Raw genomic sequence first — 19,959 nt, 5'->3', positions numbered from 1 at the left:
GAATTAAGATTCGGTAGACCGTGCCATTTCAAGGCACATTTCTACAGGCATACTCTCGTGTAAGTTTAATAAAAAGAAAGTATATTGTCTGAATCTGAGAGAAATATAATATAATACAAATTTGAAAAGACGACGCTTGCGCGCGCGGTTTCTCAGGCGAAGCCGGGCCGACAATTCGGCAGCGACGAACCTCGGCCTTCGGCGGCTTCGTTCCGAGTAGTGATGAAGAACCTACTTACTCGGTCGCTGGCCGAACGCTCTATCCCTCGTCTTTACAACCGCTGACGGCACCGGGAATATTTGTGGGCTGGGGTGGATCTGGAGGCGTCCTTCCAGGCACTCGAAGCTCGGGAACACACTTGTACGCCGATACGGAAAAATGGCTCCCGTCCGTCTGTTCAGATTTTTATTTTGCATTTATTCCACAAAACTTAAAGTATTTTATGAACAAAAAACTATTGATTGGTATAGACAGGTACATATGATAAAAATATACATTTCTACCAAAAAACATTTTCAAGATTTGGTCCAGGTAGATTGGAAGCTGTGAAAACAAATAAAAAAAAATTTATTTGGTCTATTTTGTAAAAAACTCTCTACAACTTGTAAAAACAAATAAATTAAATCTATTTTACGGTAGAAATGTTCTTTGAATGTAAATCATTTAGGTAACTGAAAAAAAATGTCAAATGTATCAAATTTCAATTAGTTTTTAGCAGTGAAAGAACTTAAAAAATGTCCGTTCGTACAGATTGTTTTTTGCATTTATTCCACAAAACTTAATGTATTTTATAAACAAAAAACTATTTAACGGTATAGATAGGTACATATGATAAAAATATACATTCCTACTAAAAAACATTTTCAAGAATTGGTCCAGGTAGATTGGAAGCTATTAAAACAATTCAAAAAAATTGATGCAATTAATTTTTTTATATATTTTTGACATATATATATATATATATATATATATACAGGGTGACCCAATTTAAACGGGCACCGCTCATAACTCGTCAGGGACAGCCACAATCGAAAAAATGGTAGAGACCAAAGTTGTAGGATATCGAGGGGACAACCCGATGGTGACCTTGGATTTGACCTTGAACGCGTTTTTCAAGGTCATTTGAAGGTCAACTTTGAATTTTTAAATAGCAACCCCATTCTTTTATTGCGGGAATGGAAAGAGCGGTAAATTTTACATTCAGAATGGTATGTTCGGTTGCGGCACTGAAGGTCATCTCAATGTCCTGCAGCCAGAATGAAACCCCGCCTACGTAATTCCTCTAGCAACGCCAAATTAAAAAAAAGTGGTAGAGACCAAAGTTGTTGTATAGGGGGGGGGGGGCGGGGGGGGGGGGAGAATTGTGACCTCGAATTTGAGCCAGTCCTACAAGGTCATTTCAAGGTCAAATTATTTTTTTTCAAACTTTACTTTTACTTTGTATCCGAGATGAAATCCCTTCTTAGATGTTCTCTGTCCAGCGGCCAAGACGCAAATGAGCCCTTGCTAGCGTCCAAACATAAGTCTCGCTATTCCCCGAATGATCCCTTCCGACGGTTAACTTGCGAATGACTCTTCTAGGTGGTCGCCACCTACCTACCCGAACTCCTGATGTGCGAAAAATAAAAATGGCTCCCGAAATAAGCCTTTTAAAATAAGTCCCGCGCTCAGTCTTGCCACCGCGACTCCGTCGAACCTTCCCCTACGACGCTTAACTCACGAATGATTTTCAAGCAGGCGCCCCGGCCCCGCGCCGTACCTGCCGCCCGAACTTTCGATTTGCAAAAATAAAAATAGCCTCCGAAAATTGTCGAAAGAGTCTCACACTCGGCCTTCCGCCAAAAATATTAACAAAAATTTTTATTAAAAAGCCAATCATCGATACAGAAAAAGATTAAGTAAAACATCGAAGTATTGTAGAAAAACGTCAAAGTTTGATAAAAACGTAAAAAAAAATATTAAATGTTTTATTTTTAAAAAATCATAAATTGATAAACCGTAATGCCAAAATATGAATAGAATTTTACAATAAAAAGCCATCGATACAGAAAAAGAAAAAGTAAAACATCGAAGTATAAAGTAAAAAAGTTTTTATATTTATTTTACACACATTTATTATTTGAATCAGAAATAAATTGCATTACGTTTTTTTAAATAACGTTGTTGTTTTTCCATTTAATTTATTCATAAATTATTATTGTTTTAAGTATACATAGATATACATACATACGTATGTTTGTATACATATGCTATACACACATACATGTAAACACGCATGTTGAAAATACATATGTATAAGCAGAATTATAAAGTTTGTAATACATACCATGTCGTCACACAGATTATACATACAATTACTGGCAACAGTTAATATAATTATTTAGTGATAATTCCACTGTATAAATAATTTAATTCTATTAGAAATATTTTTGCAGCAGAAATTGGTAGGTACTTACATTTTTTGCACTTTTCTATTAGATAAGTAACCAACAACACTAAAAAATGTATGTTCATTATTTAAACTTGTACAATATGTAAGCTGTAAAATATTGTATTTAACACGATAATAATTAATTAATAACATACATATTAATATAAAATATTGCATCTAAAGTTATGTTAATGTAAAAAAATTTTTATCTAACGTAACAGAATATTTATTATTGTTAACAAATGAAGATTGTACTTTTTACATCATTTCATTTAATATTAAAAATAATACGAATATACATTTTCTATTAAAATTTTTGTATTAATGTCTTGTATAAAAAATGTTCTGCAATACGTAATGAAGGTATTTCTTGAAGAATCAATTTACTTAAAATTAAAAAATGTTCTGCAATACGTAATGAAGGTATTTCTTGAAGAATCAATTTACTTAAAATTAAAAAATGTTTGATATAATTTCAAGTCATAGCGATTATTCTAGAAAATATTGTTTAAGAGCTAAATATTCCGATTAATTACCCATATTTTAAATGTATGTATAAGTTTGATTTCACTTCATAAAATTTAATAAGTTAAAATAAATCTTTTACTAAAATACAATTTTAACTATTTTATAAGTTATCTATTAAAATTTACTTTTAACACTTTTGGAATTACAAAATATTTATTTATTATCATTTCATAAAAGCTTCCTAATCAATAAATTATTTTATAATAAAAAATTAATAATTACTATTTGCAATTAAATAATTGTTTAAGTAGTTTTTTATTTATTATTTTTTGCAGAAAACAGTCTAAGTTCTAGTAATGCAGTAGAATTTTTAAATTTATTTAGATATTTATCGACTTCAAATACTAATTTAATAATTGAAAATATGTGATTTGAGTCATTTTTTTTATTTTTGTAATATTTATAATCTAAGTAAATATGCCGGACTATAGTCGAAGCGAAATTGTTGATATTTTATTGATTTTGGGAGAGTGTCGAAGAAATTATAATGCAGCAGCACAATTATATCGGAGGCGTTTCCCAAACAGAAATCATCATCCATCTCGAAGTACGATCCAGAGAATTGAACAGCGAGAGAGGCGAGGACCTCAAAGATGGTACGCTAAATGATGAAAATCTTTTCTTCTATTTTAAATTTACTACTTCGTTTAAAGTGCAACATTTTACACGCTTTCAGGATCCGGAGTCGAAAAAGTGGGTGCTGTTTGAAAAAAAATAATTTGACCTTGAAATGACCTTGTAGGACTGGCTCAAATTCGAGGTCACAATTCTCCCCCCCCCCCCCCTTATACAACAACTTTGGTCTCTACCACTTTTTTTTAATTTGGCGTTGCTAGAGGAATTACGTAGGCGGGGTTTCATTCTGGCTGCAAGACATTGAGATGACCTTCAGTGCCGCAACCGAACATACCATTCTGAACGTAAAATTTACCGCTCTTTCCATTCCCGCAATAAAAGAATGGGGTTCCTATTTAAAAATCCAAAGTTGACCTTCAAATGACCTTGAAAAACGCGTTCAAGGTCAAATCCAAGGTCACCATCGGGTTGTCCCCTCGATATCCTACAACTTTAATCTCTACCAATTTTTTTAATTTGGCGTTGCTAGAGGAATTACGTAGGCGGGGTTTCATTCTGGCTGCATGACCTTGCGATGACCTTCAGTGCCGCAACCGAACATACCATTCTGAACGTAAAATTTACCGCTCTTTCCATTCCCGCAATAAAAGAATGAGGTTCCTATTTAAAAATCCAAAGTTGACCTTCAAATGACCTTGAAAAACGCGTTCAAGGTCAAATCCAAGGTCACCATCGGGTTGCCCCTTCGATATCCTACAACTTTAGTCTCTACCATTTTTTCGATTGTGGCTGTCCCTGACGAGTTATGAGCGGTGCCCGTTTAAATTGGGTCACCCTGTATATATATATATATATATATATATATATATATATATATATATATATATATATATATATATATATATATATACATGGATTAATAAAGATTTGTGTTTGTGACATATAATGACGATTGCTGTATTTATTCATATCGCAAAATAAATTCCGCAGTTTTGGTCGAGATATATGGATATTCGAAGACGGTGACTAAGTGTACGAGGTGGCCGAAGACGAGGTCTAGGTGGAGCACCTCGTGGTTTTCTGTGTCTATGTATAAAAATAATTCGAGGGCGGTGTCTAGGTGTAGAGTGTGACCGATGACGAATTCTAGGTAGTTCGCACTTGGTTTTGGTGTCTAGGTGTAGAAATCATCTAAGGGTAGTGTATCAGAACAATCAGTAATTTTATGTTAGTGATGAAAATGTTACAATGAAACCATGGCTGAAAGGTGCTAAAGATGCTTATATTTCATTTTTAGAAGAAATATGAAATACCTAAAAAAATTTAATAAAAATGACTAAAATATTAAAAAATTAACTTTTAGAAAAGAAAAGGTGAGGCGAGTTTATTATATTCCGCAACGAAATTACTGATAAAAAAGAACTAAGATTAATCAACCAAATTCCGGTTTATTTTATTTAATCATAATGAAGCAACAAAATTTACATATCATAATCAGAAACATTTTCAGCTGTAAGATTACAGCTAACTTGAATCGTAAATCACCCATTTTCATTCACGTGTTCGCCGTAGTAAGATTTTACTTGTCTAATTTGATATGTTCCGAGACTTATTTGATATAGATTATCTTTCGTCAGTATAGGGAATCTTTCTACATTATGTTCATTTAATGAGATAAATCCAATAATTTTACGATTGAAATTCTTTTCTCTCACCAAACGGCACAAAAGATTGGAGGTTTTTAAATGATTTATCATGACCCTATTGCAAAATCTCACGTGAGATCTTACATGAGATCTCACCTGAGATCTCACCTGAGATCTCACGCCAAAATCTCATCTGTTATCCGGAAGCTGCCGGATCCTCTTATTTATTCAAAAATGAGTTTTTTAATATTGGTAGTCGCCTATAAGGAGAATCCTCACCCCAAATAAGTTAAAAAAACTAGGTTTCAAAGCATTTTAGACATTTTTTCGATTTTTAAAAGTATCTCCTCTAAAATCTCACCTGAGATCTCAGGTGACATCTAACGTGAGATCTTAAATGTTTCGAAACCTAGTTTTTTTAACTCTTCTGAGTAGGAGCACCTCTTTATAGGCGACTTCCAATATTAAAAACCTTATTTTTTATTAAATAAGAGGATCCAGCAGCTTCCGGGCCAAAATTACAGATGAGATTTTGGCATGAGATTTTGGCATGAGATCTCAGGTGAGATCTTATGTAAGATCTCACGTGAGATTTTGCAATAGGGGAGCTGTGCAATCTTATCAGTATTTTCAAGGTCTGATACTATTGTTAAATAAAATGCATTGTGTAAGGCAGCAGCATTTCAGAAGTCTTTCATTAGATGCTCAATTGATTGGATTTGCCACACTTCATTAAAATATTTGAAACAGTATTTAAAATGGCCATTAAGTATCTGTACTATAAACCTAATTTTTGTGACAAAACAAGAGCGATTTGCTGCTATATCACTGAGTTGAGTTTGGTCAGACGGAATAAATTCTGGCATTGCGACTTTGAATCCTTGAGATTCTAAGTAATCTACAACACCATGAAAGCCCCTGTCCAGAATAAAATAATCGCCTCTTTCGAATTTATTTCTCAATTCAGGCATACTTTGCATAATTTTTCGCATGATTGTTACATCATTTACAGTTGCTTTGAATGGTCCAACTACATCTAAAAAATGACCATTGTGGCCGACAATCATCAGTCTTTATCAAATGGCGATGCTTGTTCATGCTATAGCATGCTCTTTGAGAAGAATTATTAGAACTTTTCTGCGTGTATATATACGTTCCGTTTCATATTGTAATTAAAGCTAGTGTTGCTTCATGCAAAAAAAGTTGACAAGACATTTCATTGCGCATATTCAGAAGCTGTTCTCGATTCAAATTCGACAGACCTACATGATTAAGTGTATAATCTTTGTTGAGAGCTTCTCGTGCACTTTCAATCAGCCTTATTGCAGTAGACCGCTTTTCATTAACAAAAACTTCAGCGATATGCTGATCGGTGTGATCTGTTTTCACTTTTGCAAGGTAAATTACAAGAGCACATTCAGTATGGCATTTTTCAATGGCATGCAATGATGATAACTGATTCAAAAGTTATGAGAACTTTTGTATGCTCAAACCAGTCCAGTGATTCTTCTGTTACCACCGTCACCACGAGAAGGTGCCCTAGATGCAGAAAAATCGAAAGATAGTACTTTTATGCTCTTACTAATGTATATTTTGCGCTCTTACAAGCAACGAGTGATTGGACGAAAAAGTGACCTTTTCTCAGCACTAGATGGTTCTGATAGTGAAAATGTTATAAAAGTATTAATCATTGTCATAATTCTTTCCCATTCACATGCCAAATTTAAAAAAAAAACTGTTTCGAGATTTCAAGACGAATAAATGCATTTGATGTAAGCGGGCCTGTTGGGGGGGGGAGGAGGTTGGGAGCGGCAGAGTACTCTGCAAGCCCGCTTGATCCTTCCTGCCCTAGGCAGGAAAAGAAGTAATCCCCAGCGCGCGTATCCAGCGCGCCCGGTGGGTGAATGATTCGCTAAAGGCGATAATGGTGTGGTTTGCTTGACAGCGCTGAAGCGGATGGCCACCAGTGGTGTCGTTGAACACTGGCTAGAAGCTAGGCAGGGCTTGCCTGCTGAAGCATCGACTCCCCGTTGTCTGCTCCTCGGACAGTAGCTCATTCGACTGCTTCCCTGCGTAGAGGGCGGACACAGCACGGACCCCGCTAGTCGACTCTAAGAGAGAGAGAGAGAGAGAGAGAGAGAGAGAGAGAGAGAGAGAGAGAGAGAGAGTCTGGACGGGAGAAAGCCCGCGCAATTTAGTGGCTTAGTTACACGATCTGCGAAAAAGAGAGTGCTATAGAGCACTAGTTATGAGGGAGGATGGGAGGTTAAATAAAAACACAGTAGTTATTTAATGATCAAAATCAGATTTATTCTTATCGGTTGAGTAGGTGCGCAAGTGACCAAAACAGTATTGGGCGCCCACTCACTGCCATGTGGGGTGGGGAGCAGGCTCGACGCTGCAACCGGCCCGCTTATATGCCCTTCACGGCGCCACTCATTTTGCGGGTAGTACCGCGAGGATCGCCGATTAGTGGCCGCCGCGGTACTACCGGCGCGGTGATGTACGTTGCGGCATACGTGTGAGCATCGGGCAGGTTGCCCATCCGCAGGGGGTTTGACGCGAGAAAGCCTTTAGGTTGGTTATAACACATTATTGAAAGTTCTTTGTGTATGATTGTATATTGATGGTGTTGATGTGGGTGTCCGCTAACGTATCAAATTGGGCGTGGGTATGGCTTTTGATATTTTTTTTTTGAATATCACTTGAAATAATAATAAAATACAATTTAATTATGTCTTACACACATTATAAATGATTTAAAATCGGAAAAACGACTAAGTTTAATCGTAAAAAACCTAAAATATGTTTGGTTTCAATGCTATATTCGGCTTACTGGTTATAGTTGAAATAGTTTTGATGGTCAAAAACATGGTTTCTAAGAATAACATTTTCCGCTCTTTCGATTTCCGATAACAAAAATGGGTGTTAAGGCGACGATTATCTAAAAAATCACTATTTACATCTCTGCGGTACGCTTTTCAAATACAGTTGTTATCGTTGTGCTTTTTAATACAAAGACAAACCGATAGATTTCCATCGTTAGCACAGCGTCAAAAGCTTTCAAAGTCTTTTTTTTATCTTCTTACGATAAATATAACAAAAATAATCGCATTTTTAGTGTAACAAAATTGATTTGGACGAAATAGGCACTGTTACGTCAGAACGAGCGCAACCCACCAATATACTTACAGTGTGCTGAGTTCCTATCTTCAGCAGTTATTATTATTTTTTCTTTACGAAGGAAATCCCTTTTGGCTACCGCAGATGCGGTCACTGCCTTCCGGAAAAGGGAGCCGGATAACGAAATCACTTACTCGGGGTTAGAATTTAAAGCGACTACTACGTTTATTTATGCAAGAAAAGAAGAGAGAAAAGTACCTTTAGAGTAATGTGTATGAGTGTGCGCCAGCAGGAGGTTGCAGCTGTAGTCTCTGGCGCTCAGTAGCCTTGCATCGGTGGTTCATTCGGTCAGGCTAGTGTGCGTGTCGGTCTTTTGGCTCGTTCCTCCTTGGAGCAGGTGCAGACATATGGGCGCCTCGGTGCGTCGGCTCTCTTCCAGTAACAACGAGAGAGGCCGGTGTATTCGGATGAACGTGGCACTTGTATAACTTTTGCACACTGAGTTTTTTATTAGGCGAATTGTTATTTTTTTTACTGAGTCCTTTGGACTCTTTTACAGATTTGCACTTTCAACTTATTCAGAGCGAACTTTATTTACTTAGCGTCAGCGAGCGAGGTATGGCGTGCGAGTATATATAAAGTAAAAAAAATCTGACATATAAGCAATACATAATGTTGAAAAAAAAAACGTGAATTATCGTATAATATTTATCCATGCTTGTTTTATAGATTAACAATCTTTTAGAATATAAAACAATTTTTTTTTGTTTTAACAGCAAAAAAAATAACAGGTAACGCATAAAAGTGTCTGTAAAAGGAAGAGCGAATTAACCTGCTCGAGTTATTGTACTTTTGACTGTGGAAGAGAAGTTATTTCAAGGTGTAATTAAGGCTTAAGTTCAATCACGTGGGCCTTCATTGTCTGAGCCGATCGAAGAAAAAAAAAGAAAGAAAGAGGGATTTATTTATTAATACATACGCATATACGATTAAATAAATGTAAACAAATTATTACATACTGTATATCTATCTTTAGGAACTTGACGACGACTTCGAGAACGACGGCTCTAGGCTGCAGGACAAGAGGGACAAGGAGATCAAGGATCTAGAACCCGGACCACTATATTCGTGCCATGGTGTTGCCTGATACAGTATTTACTACGACGGGTTATGTCGCCTACGTAAGATTATGTCAATCTTATTCAGACATTTCCGTTAGTTTTTTTTTTTAATTCTTTATTTGAACGTTTTATTCTATTTATCTGTAAATTTCTCATCGAGTTTTTGTCGTAGGAGAGCCCCAAGAATGATGTTGGAAGTATTGCCATGTAGAAAATTGGAATCTCAAGATAAAAGATCTTTGTTCTATCTGTTGTAGGCCGATAGATGTTCCCGCAGGTTGCGTTTTGTTGATAGGATAAGAAGTAAGTATATTTTTGATTTTGATTTTTTTATCCATTTACCTATTTGTTGGTGGGGCAAGATTTATCTGTATTATTCATAGCTTAGAAATGAATTAGATCGTGGTCTCGACTCTTGATATGTTAAAGGAATAAAATATAACAAATCACACAAATTGCAGAACGCATTTGGTTGACGTGATAATTGGCATGCTGATCACTATTGCCTCGTCTTTCTTTATCTCAAGCCTGGGCAGAAGGTTTATGCTCGCTGTCTATAGATGAGCCAATTGTACAATTCGAGCGCTTGCAGAGTGTGCGCTTATAATGATACTCACGTGGGAGAACCAAGTCATTCCATATGCTATTCTAAGGTGTATCGAATGTGCAAGTGAAAAGTAAAGAGAGAGAAGATTACAGTGTAAAGAACACGTCCGAATTATTATTTTAAATATGATCATATGAATGCTCGAGCTGCACCTCCTGCAAAAATGCAAGCCGCACGATATTGATCGATTCTTACGTTTGACATTGTGCTTCTGTACATATCAGCAGAAAATTATTTAAGCTTGCTTTTCTAATCTTGTTTTCATGTTTTGTAATTTTTCGAAACACACTTAGTAGTTTGCTTTGCTTTATTAACTCTTGATATATATCTCTAATTTAGCTCGTTCGAAGAATCGCAGTTTACGACTCAGCAGGTACAATTTCAGATGGTTAATTATGATATAGATGACTCGGTAACGCAATGAAAACGTATCGCACGTAAGAATTTATTTCACAGGTTAGAATTCAAATGCAGCAACAAATTCGTTCGTGAATAAAAATCAACTCTCATAAGAACAAACGCTCGATAGTAGTATAAATACTAGTATAGCGACACGTCAGTGATGTTATCAAACTGGGGGATAGGTAATAGATCAATGCGTATGCGTCCGTGTGTGTATATGTGTGTATGGGAGCGCGCGCGCGTGCGTGTGTGCGGGCGTCTGTGTGTATGTGTGTGTATTTATGTGGCGTAGGTGAGCAAGCTCTGCACAAGTGGCTCTCCCACACTGGATCCCCACAGGTACTATCGTTGAACAATATTTCCGTGGGGCCCGTTAACAAGCCTTCTTGGCTACTCCTTTGAAGTTTGACATTTTCATACATCCCCCATCCACCAAGGTGATTGGGGGTTTAGATTCAAACTCGTCTTCTTCATTTTGCATCGTCCTGCCAACTTTTTCATTCTGCATTGTCCAGCCGTCTGCTTCATGCAGCATCGTCCGGTCGTCTACTTCGAGCAGCATCGACCAGCCATCCTCTGGACAGACTCAACCCCAACACCTACGTTCCTCTGCATCATGTCAGGGAGTCTGGGCTCAACTTAGTTGCCTACGTTCCTCAGCATCGGTATGAGGAGTATTTAGAGGTACTCAACCCTTGCTCCTACGTTTCTCTGCATTGGGTAGGAGAATGAGAGCTCAACTTTGTAACCTACGTTTCTCTGTATCAGTCCAAGGAGCGTTTCGTATCTACTACTTAGTGGCCTGCGTCTAGCAACAGTTTTACTTGGCTGTTTCTCCTTGTCCTTCCCAGCAGATCAATAGGCGGCATACCTGAGATAATGCACACTGCATTTTCTGATACTGTTAGGTAGGCAAAAGCAATCAGCACTGCACTTCTCCTATAAACTGTTGACAGCTTTCGTGCGTAGGACTTCACCAACATGACGTCCACCCATATTGGGGCACCATATAACATAATTGATGTAGTTACACTGGATAGGAGTAACCTTCGACCCTGCGTTGGTCCACCTACATTTGTCATTAGACGCGATAGTGCAGCAGCGACTTTTGCTGCCTTATTGCTTACCCTCTTAAGATGCTGCTTAAACGTTAGTCTGGCGTCCATGGTGATTCCCAGGTACTTAATGGTCGGCTGAGAGTCTATTTTGTGTCCGTCCGCTATCAGTGTTATTGTCTTAATTTTTTTCCTAGTAGATATAGGGATAGCCTTCGTTTCATAGCTAGCAAGCTCAAGTCCAGTATGATTTGGCCAATCGTGGATTATATTTACTACCTCGTTAACGATTTCCGTCACCTCTTCCTTCTGCTTTGCTACTACGACTACTTCAATCTTATCTACAAATCCTACAATCGTTGTCCCCACGGGTAGCTCTAGTCTAAGTACTCTATCTTACATATAATACGTCAGACATAATCCTTCTTATATATGCGGGTACCTGTTTTTCCGTAGTGCCTCGTGTATCTTGCTTCAGCTGGCTAAGTTAAACGCATTTTTAACATTCAGTGTAACAATAGCCTAGTACTTTTTTGCTCCTCCTTTTCATCTCTCTCCTTTAATTGTAGTTCTAGCGGTGTCGACTACTAAGCTTACGGCGTCAAAAGTAGAGCATTTCTTCCTGAAGTTGTATTGATATTTCGCTAGTTTACTTGGTTTTTCAACGACTTGGTAAATTCTAACGCCCATTGTGCGCTCTAAAATCTTGCCCGGGGTGTCCAGCATGAAGAGTAGTCTGTATGAGGTAGCTTCTCCAGGTGGCTTATCTCCTTTTGCTAGTAGTACCAGGCGTTACTTCTTCCACTTCTTACCGCGGCGAATGCATTTATGGCTTTTTTCGGCGCGCCAGATGTTTTTGGATTTTTCGTACGCCTCATGATCAGTGTCGTAAAGTCCTCCCGCTACCGCATTATTGCTTTACGTGAGTTCTTTCAACTTGTTCGCGATTTTTGAGGCGACCGTTCTTTTTTTTTTCTAAAATGTAACTGAAGCGCTTTCAACACGGCTAAGTTCCCAAACGCTTCGCGCACTTTGCCTATAAGAGCCGAAAAAATATGCCATTTTTTCTCTTGCTGTAATCCCCTGATTTGGATGTAAGTTCAAACGTTTTTTGAAAATAAAACCATTTAAGCGGCTTTACCGTAAATTTTCGCAACAATTTCGCGGATGTTAATCTTTCAACAAAACTTGAATTCCCGTCTCTACAAGTCGCTTCGCGAACCGTCTTCAGAGTCGACTCGATGGCCTGCGTGAATCGTCCCATTAGATCACCTTCTGGTGCTCTTATGCTCGTCACGTTAAGTACTTGCGGTTGCATGCTATTTCGCAAAATATAATTCTTTGACTGCAATCCCGCTGGCTGCCGAACGCATGTCAAATTCGTATTGTTTGGACACGCTGTATTTGTAAGCGGATCTCTTACTCTTGTTGGTTTCTAGGGCGTCCTTGCATTCGGAAAACGCACGCCACTGCCTTGCTCTTGCGCAGATCCTATTGACGACAATAAACTATTGTCCTAGGCATACTGCTCCTCGTCCTCCCTGTCGATATCATCATGCTGCCTCTCTTCGTTGACGCGTGGCAGGACCTAGATGTTCGGTGACAGCGGACTCGAAAGTGGCCGCTGGTTGTGGATGAAGCTCCGGTTTGCCGGCTTATTGATGATCTTTCTAGGCGGCTTAGCTTTGAGACGCGGCTTTTTAGCCATAGACTGAATCGCGCATTAAATGTCAGGATTTGCAGGCTTCTTTGCCGCTCTAGTCGTTCTTTTTGGTGGCATGGTCAATAATCACTCTGCTTTCAGTGGTTTAAGACTGAGCAAAACTTCATCTCGCATACAAATCACCGTTACAGCAAAATCCCGAAATAGTTTATCCCAGGTTTTGGAACCGAAATTGTTCAAAATATGAAAATTTTGTGCAACCAATAAGAAAAAATGTTGAAAGGCCCGAGATGACAAACTTGCGCTCTCCAGCGATCGCCGAAGGAGCCCAAAGATGATCGAGCGCGTAAAATCACTATACTAATAAGGCATACTTTTAATTGTATGCGTGTGCGGACCTAAGACGCCTACCACGGCTTCGAGGTGGAGATAAGAAATGCATTCATTAAAACCATTGCTGTACATTTACATCTTCTGAATGTAAATGAAAATAAAAATGCAACTAATCAATAGGCACGGTAGCGCCACAAAGGTAAGTATGAAAGGCAGACGAAGCTGCGGTGCCCCTGATACGATTAACATCTACATTGTTGTTCAGATTTTTTATGATACAAAAGAATACTTATCGTTGCTGTTCGTAAATTTTTTTGTCTTATTAATATGGTTTCTGAACTGAACTATGAAGCAAGACACAGATAAAATATACAGAAAATATATATTTGAGTCTAAAAAGATCCTAACGACGAAATACTGTCTAATGATAAATTCATTAGGTATCGATCAAAATTCCCATTGAATATCCACATCTTGTAAACGATAACCAGGTATCAGGATAATCCCAAGTCAACAGGAGATCTTCTACGGAGAAGTGCACTAAGTATTGATCAAAATTACTATTAAACATTCGTCACATCTCGTAGACGATGTCCAGGTGGTAGGCTGATCACCAGATCGACGGGAGATCTTCCAAGGAGAAGAGCAACAAGTATCGATGAAAACAACTATCAAATATCCATCACATCTAGTAGACGATGTCCTGGTGTCAGGATGATCCCCAGGATGACGGGGGATCGTCTACGAAAAAGTGCACCAGGTATATGTACTATAAAAAATGTGGAAGATCGATTCAGATCATATCACTTGTATATTTCTTATCATGATTATCCCCAGCATCATCTGATATGGACCACATCTCATACATTTTATTTAGCATGTTTTTGCAATTAATTATGTACTATTTGTGTATAAAAATTAATTAGATTTTTTCTATATCGATTGATAGGTACGTATGTTTATTTGCTGATGTTTATTGTTAATATTTATAAAAACCAATAATTCGAAAATTAGATTTCTGAGATGAATCTATATGTTGATATGCAAAGATTACAACCAATGTTAAAATATTAATTTCTACAAAATATTTTTACGAAGTATAGGGATGTTCTGTCACATGTCTGCACAAGTCACGGGTTTCTAATTACTATAAGAAGACGAATAGAAGAGTGTAATGCGGTGACAACCGTGGCGCGATGACAGAACGTCTGCCTTGCAAGCCAGAAGATCTCGGTTCAAACCCAGGGTCCGTCACTTTTTCGTTGCACTCTTCACTCGTTACAGTTCATAGAAGGCATCGTTTCTAAACTAAAGAATTATAATATTATGTTAATGTTGTAATTGTTGACTAAATAAGTCGATTTCTTTACGTTGTAACTGTGTACATGTGTACAAGGTTGTTATCTTATTTATCAATCATAGTGTGGCGTTTAAGGGGATGTGGGAGCTGAAAACACTGTTTTTCTGTTCTATATAACTTTTTGAATAAAGCTTGCAATGAAAAACCAAAACCAGAGCGCCAGTGTTGAGTTTAGTGAATCATTCTACCGAAAAAAATACCAATCGGACTTTTGATTTTTGTAAAAGTTGTGAAATACGAGCGGGTGTTTACGCGCGTTTATGCGATTACAGCGCCAACCTCAAAATTCAATTTTACTTATTAACTTTTTTAATTTGAAATTTCATCAATATAATGAGCAGAGCGACATAGGTTTGAGATCAGTGAATCAGTCTACCGAAAGAAAATTTTGGCATTTGAAAATGAAAATTGAAAAATACCCCGTGGCGGATTTGCGAAGCTATAGCCCCCACCTCCCCTTAATGTTGGAAACAAATTTATGATTATAGAATTATATTAATTAATTGACTAAATTTTATAATGTAATTATATAAGTTTTAATCGATTTAAATGGTATTACTTTGATATTTACCAATTAAGAAACACAATTAATACTATTAATTATCAAATGGGATTTAATAACTTATTTTTACCAGGGATTGTAGTTTAGAACCAAAAAATGCAGCTGCTGTTGTCTGTGCGTAGTATCATGCAGAATCCACTCACTACGATCTCGTTCGCAAATCAGCTGCTTGCGGTTTTAAGTTGATACTTACAGCATCAAAAATAAGAAAGTGGTTTACCAGAAAGGCAGCGACAATGTGACGAGTAAGTGACATTCCGTCAAAAAAATGCTGCAGTATGACAATATACGTATATCTAGCACTACTAAACGTATATATCGATTTTAGATAGTTTATCTTAAAGTATGAGAAAACCTTTCGCGAAGTAAACAAAAAATGGCTTATTTGGCCATCCTACCCTGGCGCAAAAAATCACTCGATTTATCACCTAATTTATCGAGTGATTTATCAAGTAATTTATACCTGACATTTTGCGCTATTTATCAGTTAATAAATCACTCGATAAATCACTCATCGAATTTCTGTATTTAACATAATTAACTGAAATCTATGTTATCACATAACTAAAAGTATTACAAAAATGTTAATTTACTAAAAATCTGAAGAACATTAAATATAAAAATACATTAAAAATTTTGCCTGGCCAAGGCTCAAACCTAGATCCTCAGCGTAGTAATCCGCAGTCCTACTATCTGAGCTATTTTCGCTTATACAGAACTTCAGTTTAAATTTGATTTGTGTACTATCATACGTGGGTTAACTCTTTTTTATTTCTAAAGTTATTTTTATTCGATTATATAAATCATAATTTAGTGACAATTACACGCAATCCTTGCACTAATACTATATGATATTAACTGATGAGCTATGCAAACTGTCTCATTATAAAAATAAATTTAAAGATGCAGCGATGTAGCAGCAAGGACCATTATTTTCTGAAAAATATTGTTATTAAACTACTCTGGTAAAGATGCTAACTAACACTTTAATAGCCGTTCGGCAAATCAAAACGGGTTGGCCAGAGGTTTAACAAACCTTAGTTCAAAATACTGCTAATTTCGTCAGAAAATTGGGTATCTCTTAGCCAATGGTTAAACTAACCGTTTGTTTAACACACTGCAAATTACGGTATTAATTACACAGCCCCACAATAAAACAAAATTGTAAGTCCCAAAAACTTGACCACGGTACTTCTATTTTTTTGGGATCGCTGAATCCGAATCCATGGTCATTTTAACCCCATCAGATCTTAAGTCAAGGTCAAATAGGGGTCAAATTATCAAAATACATTAAGAAAAGACTAAACCATGGTATCTTGGGATTTTTGGGGTCGCTGAATGCGAATCCGGGGTCAGTTTAACCCCATCAGAACTTTCTCAAGGTCAGTTGAAGGTCAAATTATCGAAATACATGAAAAATACACTAAAACCATGGTATCTTGGGATTTTGGCGGCGCTGAATCCGAATCCGGGCTTATTACAACCCTATCAGGTCATGGTCAAGGTCAGTTGAAGGTCAAATCATAAAGATTCATAAAAAGTAAAATCAAACCATGACATTTAGGGTTTTTTGGGGTCGCTGAATCCGAATCCAGGGTCAGTATAGTCCCATAAGGTTATATTTATGATCAGTTGAAGGTTAGTTCAAGGTCATGGACGTAAAAAGAGTGAAAAAAATAATTATAAACTGAAACAATGCAAAAGGTAATGTAAACCATAAAGCAAAGAACAATATATATGCAAGTACAATCGCATCCTTTAAAACTATATCATAGTTTGCTGCTCCTTCATTTGCTTTAAATTTGTTAGAAGTATATGCAATTCAATAAAATACCCGTAAAAATATTAAGCCCATTACTCTTTTTTATGGTAACGAACTATTTTATTGGCAAATGATCTACGAAGTGGATTACGCTTCCGCTTCTCCGATGTTGATGGTAGATCTCTTTTTAACGACCAACAGTAATCTGCTAACATATTTACGTCCCATCTTCCTTGGTACCTGCGCTCCATTTCCTTGATATCTTGGTGAAATCCCTCTCCCTGCTCTTCGCTGTAAGCACCTAGGTTTTCTGGAAACTCATCAACATGCGAATATAAAAAGTGTAATTTTAGATTCATTAGGCAGTCTTCATTATCGGGTGTCTCTCTCAGTGTAAGTCCCAAGACGATTGATGTTGACTATCTTGGGTTTGTGTTAAGGTCTTCTTTCCCAAATGGTTTCCAAAGTCATGTTACAGTAATCTTCATCTCACTTGTATTTCCTACTTCATACGAACGGATATGAATATGCTGTTTGTTTGCCCCCAGGGCACCTCCACGTGGTGACGGTGGGAAACGACCGATTCTTTTTTTCGGTCGGCTAAACCCCTGGGTGAAGGCTTTAGAGCCGTCATGGCAGACAAACAGCAAAAAATTACGATGCAGGGATTCGGAACCCCAGTATCGGCGGCTGGTCAGGGTGAGCAAGCGGGCCCGCAGGCGTCGTCATCGAGCGACCGCAGCTCTTTGTTTGTGGGAAACTTGGCTTTCGAAGAGTATAATACTACAAGAATTTATCACTTGAGGTCTGGTGACCAAGAATGCCTTATAGCAAAACGGGATAGTTTTTGTTACATTCGTGGCAAGTATGAGACCCCAATAAATAGAAGAAAAATCAATCAAAATATTAAAGAGCAGTACAAGAATATGATTGACTTAGACATAAAAATTGACGAATTTGATTGGGTTCCTAAAATCATATGCGGAATATGTAGAAAAATGCTCCAGAAAGGCAAAAATGGTAAAACTGAAGTAAAAATGAAAGTGCCTACGATATGGAAGGAACCTTTAAGAAAAGAAGACTGTTATTTTTGTAATACGAATTTGCATGGAGTTAATAGTAAAATCAAGTCGCACATTAATTACGCTAACGTTGAAAGTGTCACGAAACCTATATATGAATCGTCAATTGATAAAAGAGAAGATCCACTGGGTACGTACGTAAGTGGAAGTATGGATCTTGGCCCTCAGATTCGTAAGATGATAAATGATGAAATTTTTGTTACGAAAATGAATCATACAGAGAGAGAAGCATGGTTATGTTTAGAGGACGTAATTAAAAATTTTCTTGGAAATCATAAGAGCCCAAATTACGAACAAATAGTTTTAAATTTAGTAAATAGTTACAAAAATCAAGACTGCCTAATGAATCTAAAATTACACTTTTTATATTCGCATGTTGATGAGTTTCCAGAAAACCTGGGTGATTAAAGCGAAGAGCAGGGAGAGAGATTTCACCAAGATATCAAGGAAATGTGCCAAGTTTCCCACAAACAAAGAGCTGCGGTCGCTCGATGACGACGCCTGCGGGCCCGCTTGCTCACCCTGACCAGCCGCCGATACTGGGGTTCCGAATCCCTGCATCGTAATTTTTTGCTGTTTGTCTGCCATGACGGCTCTAAAGCCTTCACCCAGGGTTTTAGCCGACCGAAAAAAAGAATCGGTCGTTTCCCACCGTCACCACGTGGAGGTACCCTGGGGGCAATCAAACAGCATATTCATATCCGTTCGTATCAAGTAGGAAATACAAGTGATAGAAGTGAGATGAAGATTACTGTAACATGACTTTGGAAACCATTTGGGAAAGAAGACCTTAACACAAACCCAAAATAGTCAACATCAATCGTCTTGGGATTTACACTGAGAGAGACACCCGATAATGAAGACTGCCTAATGAATCTAAAATTACACTTTTTATATTCGCATGTTGATGAGTTTCCAGAAAACCTAGGTGATTACAGCGAAGAGCAGGGAGAGAGATTTCACCATTATATCAAGGAAATGGCGCAGGTACCAAGGAAGATGGGACGTAAATATGTTAGCAGATTACTGTTGGTCGTTAAAAAGAGATCTACCATCAACATCGGAGAAGCGGAAGCGTAATCCACTTCGTAGATCATTTGCCAATAAAATAGTTCGTTACCATAAAAAAGAGTAATGGGCTTAATATTTTTACGGGTATTTTATTGAATTGCATATACTTCTAACAAATTTAAAGCAAATGAAGAAGCAGCAAACTATGATATTTTTAAAGGATACGATTGTACTTGCATATATATTGTTCTTTGCTTTATGGTTTACATTACCTTTTGCATTGTTTCAGTTTATAACTATTTTTTTCACTCTCTTTACGTCCATGACCTTGAACTAACCGTGAACTGATCATAAATATAACCTTATAGGACTATACTGACCCTGGATTCGGATTCAGCGACCCCAAAAACCCCTAAATGTCATGGTTTGATTTTACTTTTTATGAATCTTTATGATTTGACCTTCAACTGACCTTGACCATGACCTGATAGGGTTGTAATAAGCCCGGATTCGGATTCAGCGCCTGAAAAAATCCCAAGATACCATGGTTTTAGTGTATTTTTCATGTATTTCGATAATTTGACCTTTAACTGACCTTGAGAAAGTTCTGATGGGGTTAAACTGACCCCGGATTCGCATTCAGCGACCCCAAAATCATATAAGTACCGTGGTCAAGTTTTTGGGACTTACAATTTT

The 19,959-nt window shown here is 37.3% G+C and overlaps 1 protein-coding gene across 4 annotated transcripts in view; it reads left to right on the top strand.

Moving 5' to 3' along the window:
- Nucleotides 1-9,279: 9,279 nt before the first annotated feature.
- Nucleotides 9,280-19,959, top strand: part of LOC107982113 — a 729,835-nt gene continuing 719,155 nt past the window's right edge. Inside the window, exons 1-2 of one of the 4 annotated variants that reach the window (XM_031933126.1) lie at nt 9,280-9,519; nt 9,599-9,729. The gene's annotated coding sequence lies outside the window, so the exon portion shown is untranslated. The remainder of the gene's footprint in view (nt 9,520-9,598; nt 9,730-19,959) is intronic. The other 3 variants (XM_031933116.1, XM_031933117.2, XM_031933118.1) reach the window with 3 other exon arrangements.

This window comes from Nasonia vitripennis, assembly GCF_009193385.2.
Source record: "Nasonia vitripennis strain AsymCx chromosome 5 unlocalized genomic scaffold, Nvit_psr_1.1 chr5_random0007, whole genome shotgun sequence".
NCBI classification, from domain to species: Eukaryota; Metazoa; Arthropoda; class Insecta; order Hymenoptera; family Pteromalidae; genus Nasonia; species Nasonia vitripennis.
Note: the sequence above shows the minus strand (reverse complement) of the source record. Positions and strands in the feature narration are given on the sequence as shown.